The 10195-nt window shown below is 42.7% G+C and overlaps 1 pseudogene across 1 annotated transcript; it reads right to left on the minus strand.

Moving 5' to 3' along the window:
• Positions 1-7137: 7137 nt before the first annotated feature.
• Positions 7138-8939, minus strand: LOC114613604 (annotated as a pseudogene). The gene has a single exon (XR_003710205.1). The product of XR_003710205.1 is annotated as a T-complex protein 1 subunit eta pseudogene (transcript).
• Between the last annotated feature and the right edge of the window lie 1256 nt (positions 8940-10195).

Raw genomic sequence — 10195 nt, forward strand, 5'->3', positions numbered from 1 at the left:
AAGGTTCTGGGCTAATATCCAATAATCAGTGAGTGAATACCATGTGTGTTCTTTTGTGATTGGCTTACCTCACTCAGGCTGATAATTTCTAGTTCCATCCATTTACCTAGGAACCTCTCGAATTCATTGTTTTTAATAGCGGAGTAATACTCCATTGTACAAAACGACAACCAACAAATTGGGAAAAGATCTTTACCAATCCTTCATCTGATAGAGGGCTAATATCCAACATATATAAAGAACTCAAGAAATTAGACTCCAGACAACCAAATTACCCTATTAAAAAATGGGGTATAGAGCTTAACAAAGAATTTTCAATGGAAGAAAATCGAATGGCCGAGAAGCACCTAAAGAAATGTTCAGCATCCTTAGTCGTCAGGGAAATGAAAATCAAAACAACCCTGAGATTCCATCTCACACCAGTCAGAATGGCTAAGATTAAAAACTCAGGTGATAGTAGATGCTGGCGAGGGTGTGGAGAAAGAGGAACACTCCTCCATTGTTGGTGGGACTGCAAGATGGTGCAACCACTTTGGAAATCAGTCTGGCGGTTCCTCAGACAATTGGACATAGCATTACCTGAGGATCCAGCTATTCCACTCCTAGGCATATGCCCAGAAGATGCTCGAACATATAACAAGGACATATGCTCAACTATGTTCATAGCAGCCTTGTTTATAATAGCCAGGAGCTGGAATGAGTATAACTTTTACCTCTCAAGAAAGAAGCTTCTTTTTACAACAATTGGAAGCCATTACAGAAAACCACAGCTGACTATAGCAGAAACAAATGGATCCTGGGAAGCCCAGCTCCAACAGATACATATATAGCATAACTCCTGCTTCTGAGGCTCAAGGAGCACTGAGGAAGAGGAGTTGGAAAAATTGTTAAGAGTCAGAAGACCAGCAAGTCACTTGTGAGATAATGCCTCTGGAAATGACATTTATGATGCCACAATAATACAGCTACATAAATAAGACTTAAAATAGCTATATTGATGCCGAAGGAAGAAATCTCCTAGGATCTCACTCCAGACAATAACTACAGGCAAATAAATGCAGAGAGGGGGATAATTAGCTTCTACCAGAGATTAACCCCATTGTTTAACTAACACAAAGTGCTGCAAAGTGGTCAGCCCTGAAATCTTATGTGCCCAAGCTTCAATAAGCATTCAGTGGGTTGAATTTATATATTTATGCACACGTGTCTGGGCATGCACAAATATATCTATATCTGTATCTGTATCTATATCTACTGATATAGATGTAGATTGAAAAAAAAAGAAGCCATAAATTTGAGAAGGATGAAGCCATGAGGGAAAAAAAGGGGGAGAAGGAAGTAATGTAATTGTATTTAAATTTTTAATACAAAGTAAAATATTTTCAAAATATCAAATAGAAATCCTGTGCCACTAATCTTTCAGAAACTTGATCTAGAAATTCAGATGATCCTGTGTGTGTGTGTGTGTGTGTGTGTGTGTGTGTGTGTGTGTGTTTTGTGTGCATGTGGATATCTGGGTACATTTCCATGTGCATGCAGAAGCTAGAGGAGGAACTCAGGTGTCTTGTCGTATTATTCTCCACATTATTTCCTTGAAAGAGGGTCTCTCACTGAACCTGGTGCTAGGCTGGTGGTCAGGAAGCTCTAACAATATCCCTTCCTCATTACTCATCTAATGCCAGGGTTTCAGGTACCCCAGTTACACCTGTCTTTTTCATGGAGGTTCTGGAGATTTGAACTCAAGTCCTCATGTTGGTGCAGCAAGCCCTTTTACCCTCATCATCCCTTAGCCTGTTAGTATGCTTCTGCTTTACCATCCACCAATTTCTGCCACTTCCCAATTAAGACCAATACCATATCTACCCTGTACCTACACACCCTCTGCGGTGAATATGACCATGTCTTTCCTCTTCATAAAGTTACTCTATGAATCCCTATTTTCTTCAGAATAGACTCCTGTGTTCTTCCCACGCATGACTGCTTTGCCTTCCAGTATCCATGATCGCTCCTTCAGCACTCACAACCTTTGCATGCTCCTTCCTTACAACTGTTGCAAATGAACTTTGGCTACTCAGACACACCACCCCATCTCTACCTCCTTAAGCCTGAGTATATCTTTCCCTTTCAGTGATACCATCATTTTTTTCCCACTGAGAACATTTCTATCTACAGTCCAGAAACTTGCCTTTCAGGAGAATCTCTTATCCCTCAGGATCTTGTTAGGCTCCTCCAAAAGCAGCAAGCCCTCCCAGAGCATTTATGGCCCTCACTGACTAGGAACTTGATGAGGACAGAGACGATGCTCTGAAAGTATGAGCAACTTATATATCACAGAAAAGGCCCAGGACTGGTGGCCCAGCAGTGAAACTGTAGTTAAGGTTCTGGGAATAGAAATAGCATTTTGAAAAGAGGATTCTGCCCACCCTGGGCATATACGCTGTCTGGTGCTAAGGTTTGTCCCCAATGGCGTGTATCTCTGGGATATAAAGCCAGCTCCACAGAGTCAGGTAATTATAGGCCTCTGGGAAGCTTCCTGACACACCAGTCCAGAGTCAACAAATCAGGGTCAGTGATCAGTTTCTAGACTCTCAGAGAGCAAGTGAGTGAAGATCAGACTTCCAAAGGCTCTTTGGAAAATGGATGGCAAATGGCACAGCTGTATCTGTCTCTGTGTTCAAAATATTCCAGGAATAACTACTTTCTTCCGCAAAATGATCTTCCTTTTGACACCTATGCAGTTAGGAGTGCTGTGCTTCTCAAAGGGCTGCATGAGGGAAAGTTTGGAAAGACTATGTAACCAGTGAGAGAAACTGGCATGGGGCAGGTACTATCCAGATTATAGAAGGCAGCATCCTACAGAAGAGCCTGAGGTGGTCCCCACACCCTGGCTCTCAGTGCTTGATAGTACAGGCTCACCCTCCTGTATTGCCACAGGCTCTCATGGATATCCTCAGAGCACAGGAGCTTCAGAAATAGCTGAAATGCCTTCACTGCCAGTCAAGCCAGCTGTAGAAATGACCTTGGGGCCCACTTTTCCATCTTCAGTGGCTCTCAGGAAGTGTCATCTCCATTTCAGAGACAAAATGAGGCTAAGTTGCTTCTCAAGTAATTCCTGAAGCCCACTCTAGCTGATGTGCCTATAAACAGGTATACCCAGTTCTGAATCTTCAATTTATAAACTCTAACCTGTAAGGTGCAATCCTTGAAAAAGTGGAGGAGAGAAGCCATTTACTCTCCAGGGAGCTGCAGTTGAAAAGCTGAGGACCGTCTGCTCCATCCCAAAGACAGTGCTCTTCTCAACGGCATCCTTCTTGCTCAGGTAGCATCTGTGCAGAGCAATGTCCCCATGTGAAAGACCCAGGGCTCACCCAAGACTATTAAACCAAAATGGTTTTGGCTGAAATCTCCTTCCAAGGAACACAGCCCCCCATCCTCTGATCACACTTGATGACATAAGATAAAGTAGAGAAGAAAGCTCTACTTTGAAGAGATAGGGCTTCCTGCTGTGGCCATGGGAACAGTAGACCTACCATGGTCCAACTCACAACATACAACAGCCTGGTTCACTTCAAGGTAGAGTTGTTATTAGCTTGTGACCCATGCCTGGAGCCTGGTTGCTGTGAAATAATGTTTCAGTTAAAAACAGAAAAAGAGAAGCAAAATCTTCAAGAACAGATTGCTGATAAAAGGTTTACACTCAGTTTAACAAATTTTATAGTAATGGTATTTTTAAAATGTGTTTCTTGTGAATGGCTCTGCAACACAGAATACAAATAAAGAAAGTGCAGTTGGCACAATTGAAATTGCAAACAGATTACCTCTGTCCTGGGCCTGATGGTATCAGCACGTTACCGAGTCCTGCCAAGTCCATAGGCACTGATATACCCCCATATAACTATCCCCTGCAGATATTGTAAATCTCCACAGACTACCTCTACCTGGCCAAGCCTCTAAAAAAGTTCCTTATGGTTGTAGACACCATGGCAGCAGACCAGAATCCTCTAAACATTCATTCAAGGAAACAACTTAAAAAAAACAAACCCAGGGCATCATGGGAGCAATCGAAACTGAGGAAATTATGGAGCTCCCTGACCAGAATACAAATGCTTGGCATGAGATAAATCTAAACCAAGAGAGAACCATGGGCTTTGTACAGAGGGAAGAGAGCTGCCAGTCTAACTCAGAAAACAATGTGACTTCTACACATGGTGGATGTCCCAAATCAGCCTTTCAGACAGGACTCTGTAGACAGTAGTAATCTCTGCCACTGATTCACAGGAGGAAATTGGTTTTTCTGTTATAATTCAACGTTACCACCCAAGCTCCAGCCCATAAATGGTTAGTCAGGGAGGCAGGAATGTAAAAACAGGGTGACACCCTGGCAAGTGAGGAGTTGTCATTGGTTACAGCCACTAAAGTGAGACAAGACTTGGGTTCATTCAGTATGGTGGCCAGCACATCTTAGCTTTCTCCCAATTTTCCCAGACTTGGTGTCCTGGGAGATCCCTCAGTCCAAGGCACCACCTAGCACCAGGCACACTGTTCAGAGACAGGAGCATGCAGTAGCAGCAGATTATCTGCATCAATCCACAGGCACCAGGCAGCACACAACCCAGGGGAGGCAGGCACGGGAATCTCTCCCAAGTCTGCACTAGTAGAGAATCCAGACACTTAAAAAAAAAAAAAAAACCTGCCAAGGACATTGCACTAAGTGTCTGCAGGGAAAGCATGGATTTCTTGGGCAGTCACTGTGGACCACAAAGCTATGCAAATAGGAAAGTCTGGGAGAGGACACCTAGGCACACCAGTTCTCCCAAGTTCTTGTAGAAAGTGGACATGGAGAAGAAAATAATGTCTCCTCTCTGAGTGTGGGCTGGGCTTGCTTAAGTTCAATAAAGTCTATGTGCCCTCAGAAAGTCCTTGATTACAGAACCCTTTTTGATCACAATTCAGTTAGAACTGAGTATCTCTACAGAGCAGGCTTGGCCATTCTACTGAACTAATATTTTGATTTAAATTCTGCCTCAGTTCTTCTTGCTTTACCCCCAGCCTTTCATTTCTCTTAGAGTTTTGTCTTAACAAGGCTCTTGAAGTCTTTGTGTGTCCCCATTATACAGATGAGACTTCACAGCTAAGGCAGAGGACAGAATTAGGCAGACTCATAGGTGAATCCTCTAATGAGACCAAGTACAACACTTATTTCTGTCAGAGACCAGAATGCAAACTCTTTGATAATAATATAAAATTACCTTAATAAATAGAGAAAGTTTTTCCCCTTTTACTGAAAATAAAGTCTTTTCTCATACAATGTATCTTGATTATAGTTTCCCCTCCTTCTACTCCCCCCAGTTCATCTCCACCACCCCTCCCCTCCAGATCCACTCCATCTGTCTCTCTCATTATAAAAGAACATGGTTCTCAGAGATAACAGACATGACAAAATAAAATATGAGATGAAATAAAACTATCATATCGAAGTTGGACATGGCACCCCAACAGGAGAAAGAGTCCCGAGAGCAGGCACAAGAGTCAGAGACCCAGTCGTTCTCACAGTCAGGAGCCCCATAAACATTCTAAGCTAATAGCTATAACATTCATACAGAGGGCCTGGTGCAGACCCATGCCAGCCTTGTACTTTCCGCTTCAGTCTTTGTGTGCCCATATGTGCCTCACCTTGTTCATTCAGAGGCCTTGTTTTCCTGGCTCCGACCTCCTCTCTGACTCTTACAGTCTTTCAGCCTCCTCTTCCTTGGGATTCTCTGAGCTCTGAGGGAACAGATTTGATGGGGACCTCCAATTTACACTTTCTCCCTGAATAATGTCTGGCTATGGGACTCTGCACCTGTTCCCATCTGCTGCAGGAGGAAGCCTCTCTGATGGTGACTGGATAAGGTACTGTTGTACAAATAGAACAGGATATCATTGGGAATCATTTTATTGATTTTTAAAAGATGGATAGAGTTTGGTTTTACCATAGATCTCTGCGCTATCTAGCCTCTGGTTCTTAGCTACCCAGTGTTGGGCATGGGTTCCTTCTCATGGAGTGAACCTTAGATCAAACCAGTCACTGTTTGACTACTCCTATGTACTCTGTGCTATCATTTCCCTCACATATTCTGAAGGTAAGACAGATTGTGGGTCAATGATTTTGTGGCTGGGTTGGTCTCCACATTCCTCTTTTGGTAATCTACAGTGTACCTTTCTGCACCAAAGAGATTAGAATGCAGGGGCAAAGCCTCTACGTAGGCACCAGCTCGACTCCATGTTCAATGAGTTGTGTGGGTGTTGCCCTCAGTAATGGGGTCCTGTTAGCAGTTTGAGGAGAGAAGCTTTTTGTCTTAGCAACAGCTTGGGTTCTTTGGGAATTTCCATGAGATTCCCTTGTCAAACAAGTCAAACAACGTAGTTGAATACACCCTAGTCCCACCACTGGAAACCTCACCTGGCTATAAGAGACGGCCAGTTGAAACTCCATATCCCTCATTATTAGAGTCTCCATTAGGATCACCATCATATATTCCAGAAAGTTTCAATATCTGTAAATAGTTGTGTTGGAATTTTGATGGAGATTGCATTCAATCTATAGATGGCTTTTGGTAGGATGGCCATTTTTACTCTGTTAATCCTACCAGTACATAAGCATGGGAGATGCTCATGTCTTCTGACATCTTCTTCAAGTTCTTTCTTCAAACACTTGAAGTTCTTATCATACAAGTATTTCACTTGCTTGGTTAGACTTACCCCAAGATATTTTATATTATTTAGGAAGATATTGTAAAAAGTCTTATTTTCCTGATTTCTTTTTCAGTTCATTTGTGATTTGTGTATATAGAAGGGCTTCTGATTTTACTTTTTAAGTTAATCTTGTATCCAGCCACTTTGCTGAAAGTGTTTATCAGCTGTAGCTGTTCCCTGATGGAATTTTAGGTGACTTACGTATACTATCATATCATCTGCAAATAACAATACTTTGACTTGTTCCTTTACAATTTGTATTCCCTTGATCTCCTTAAGTTGTTTTATTACTCCAGCTAAAACTTCAAGTGCTATATTAAATAAATGTGGAAAGAGTGGATAACCCTGTCTTGTTTCTGGGTTTAGTGGAATTGCTTTGAGTTTCTCTTTTTTTTTTTTTTTTTTTTTTGACCAAATAACCTTATGTTTTATTTAAATAACCTCCAGTGAGAACACAGCCTACTAATAAACCATTTTCTCACCCCATTCACCTCACAAGGAGGTATAAGACTGCCTCTCAATGGAAGCGGCCCTGGCCTCTGTCTCGGCCAGCTGCTGGAGCTGGAGCATCCACTGTGGAGCGGGGGTTCTTGATAGTCTCATCCACCGACACAATAAGGCACGCGGCCTCAGAAGCTGCTGTCAGAGCGTTGATGCGCACCATGGCTGGCTCCCACACAAACGCCTGGAAGTTGTCAGCGATGTCCTCATTGTTGATGTCCACCCCATACCACATGCCCCCCTGTGCATGTCGAGCCCGCAGCTTGTTGAGGATGTTTGTGGCATCAAAGCCAGCATTGTCACATAGCTGTCGTGGAATAATCTCCAGGGCCTTGGCATAGGCCCCAATCAGCAGCTGCTGCTTCCCTGGGATGGTCCTTGAGTAATCCCGCAAGTATTTGGAGAGCTCCATTTCAATGGCTCCACCACCAGCCACCACAGAGTCATTCTTGATGGCCCTCCTCACAATCATGATGGCATCATGTAGGGACCTCTCTGTCTCCTCCATAAACTGCTCAGCGCCTCCACGGAGGATGATGGTACATGTCTTGGCCTTTGGGCAGCCAGTGAAGAAATTGTACCTCTCCCCTCCAATTTGAGTCTCTTCAAACACCTGGCAGCGGCCAAGCACATCCTGACTCAGAGCATTCACACTGGTCTGGATTGAGCCTCCACAAGCCATCATTGTCCTCTTCAGATCCTCCTCAGGCACTCGGCCAGCACAGAACATGTCCCTATCAGCAAAGTACTGGGTGGCCACATCCCCAATAGGGAGTTTAGACAAGATGACTTTGGCTCCTGACTGATGGATCTTCTCTAACTTGTCATAGAGAATGTTCCACTCAGCGTCAACAATTGCCTGGTAATCCTCCACTGTGTGGACTCTGATTTCAGCATTGTCTTTCTCTGCTTTCAGCTCTAGTTCAACATTTAAGAGGGCAATCTTGGGGTTCTTATACTTTTTGGGCTGCATTTCAAACCCAGCATAGGAGAAAGTCTTCTTGAATGCAACACCAGCCACCAGCTGAGACTCCTCTAGGGCTCCGCCCTGCACCTTCTTGATGCCGATCATTTTAAGCTGCAGCAACTCGTCAAGCATCATCACAGCATCCACCACCATCTTAGCAAAGAAGACCTTCTGCTGGGAGATCAGCTTGGAGCTCAGGGCTGTCACTGCACATTTCTCTAGCATCTTCCTCTGTTCTACTTTATCTTGCTTCTTCACAGTCACAGCTATCTCTTTGATTTTGTTAACAGCCAGCTGGGTGGCTGTGCGGAAAGCTCGGATGATGATCTGGGGGTGTAGACCTTCCTCCACGTAGGGCTTCACCTGCTTCAGAAACTCCGCAGCTAGCAGGGTCACTGAGGTGGTGCCATCACCTACCTCGGCATCTTGGGATTTGGCAATGTCCACTAAAGTCTTTGCTGCAGGATGGACAACATCGAGGAGTTTCAGAATTGTGGCTCCATCATTAGAAATTGTTGCTTTGCCTCGGCCATCCACAATAAGTTTGTCCATGCCACGGGGACCCAGGGTGGTTCTTACAGCCTCAGCAATCACTTGGCAGGCACTGATGTTGCTCACGAGCTGAGGGATGCCTTGGGAGCTATCAGTACCCTCTTTCAACAGGATAACTGGTGTGGGCATCATCTTGGAAGCGGCTTCTGGTACCCGCAACTCGTATGTTCTCCGCCTAGGGGCCGCCCACCTCTGAGTTTCTCTTTATTTAAGTTAATGCTGGTTATGAAGTTGTTATAAACTGTCTTTATTATGTTTAGGTATATACCTTGTGTTCTAGAGAGATTGGGAACATGGAAGGGTGTTGGATTTTGTCAAAGGCTTTTTCTGCATCTAATGAGATAATCATGTGATTTTTCTTTTCTTTCAGTTTTTTTTTTTAATATGGTGGATTACATTTACTGATTTTCTTATACTGAACCATCCCTACATCTCTGGGATGAAGCCCACTTGATCATGGTGGATGTTTCCTTTTTATAATGTGTCCTTGGGTTTGGTATGAAAGTGTTTTAATGAGGATTTTTCGCATCTATGTTCATAAGGAATTTTCTTTCTTTCTTGAGTATTATGTGATTTGGATATCAGGTAACTGTGGCTTCATAAAATGCATTTGTCAATGTTCCTTATGTTTATAGTCTTTGGAAAAATTTGGTGACTACTGATGTTAACCCTTCTTTGAAACCCTGGTAGAATTCTGTGCATAAATCATCTAGCCCTGGGCTTTTTTTGCTTAGGAAAAATTTAATGACTGCTTTTATTTCACTATGGGATTATAAGTATATTTAAATTGTTTGTCTAATCTTAATTTAACTTTGGTAACTTGTACATATTAAAAAATTATCCATTTCTTTTAGACTTTCCATTTAGAATACAGGTTTTTAATGTATGTTTTTATGATTCTCTGCATTTCCTCTGTGTCTGTTTTTATGTCCTTTTTGGTTTTGATTGTGTTAATTTGGATACTCTTTCTCTGCCTTTTAGTTAGCTTGGATAAGGTTTTGTCTGACCAGTTGATTTTCTCAGAGAATCAACTCTTTGTTTCATTGATTCTTTACATTGTTCTCTTTGTTTCTATTTTATTGATCTCAGGCCTCATTTTATTTCTTGCAGTCTACTCCTCTTGGGTGTGATTACTTCTTTTCTTCTAGAGCTTTCAGGCATTCTGTTAAGTTGTGAGTATAAGATCTCTCCAATTCTTTATGTAGGCACTTAGTGCTAGCAACTTTCTTCTTAGCACTACTTTCATTGTGTCCCATAAATTTGGATGTGCTGTGTATTTATTTTCATTGAATTCTAGAAACTCTTTCATTTCTTTATTTCTGTCTTGACACATTTTTCATTGAGTAGAGAACTGTTCAGTTTCTTCATGATTTTAAGCTTTCTGTTGTTTCTGATGTTGGTGGTACCCAGCTTTTAATCTGTGGTGGTCTGATAGGATGC

This window comes from Grammomys surdaster, unplaced genomic scaffold, assembly GCF_004785775.1.
Source record: "Grammomys surdaster isolate TR1022 unplaced genomic scaffold, NIH_TR_1.0 126248, whole genome shotgun sequence".
Lineage (NCBI taxonomy): Eukaryota > Metazoa > Chordata > Mammalia > Rodentia > Muridae > Grammomys > Grammomys surdaster.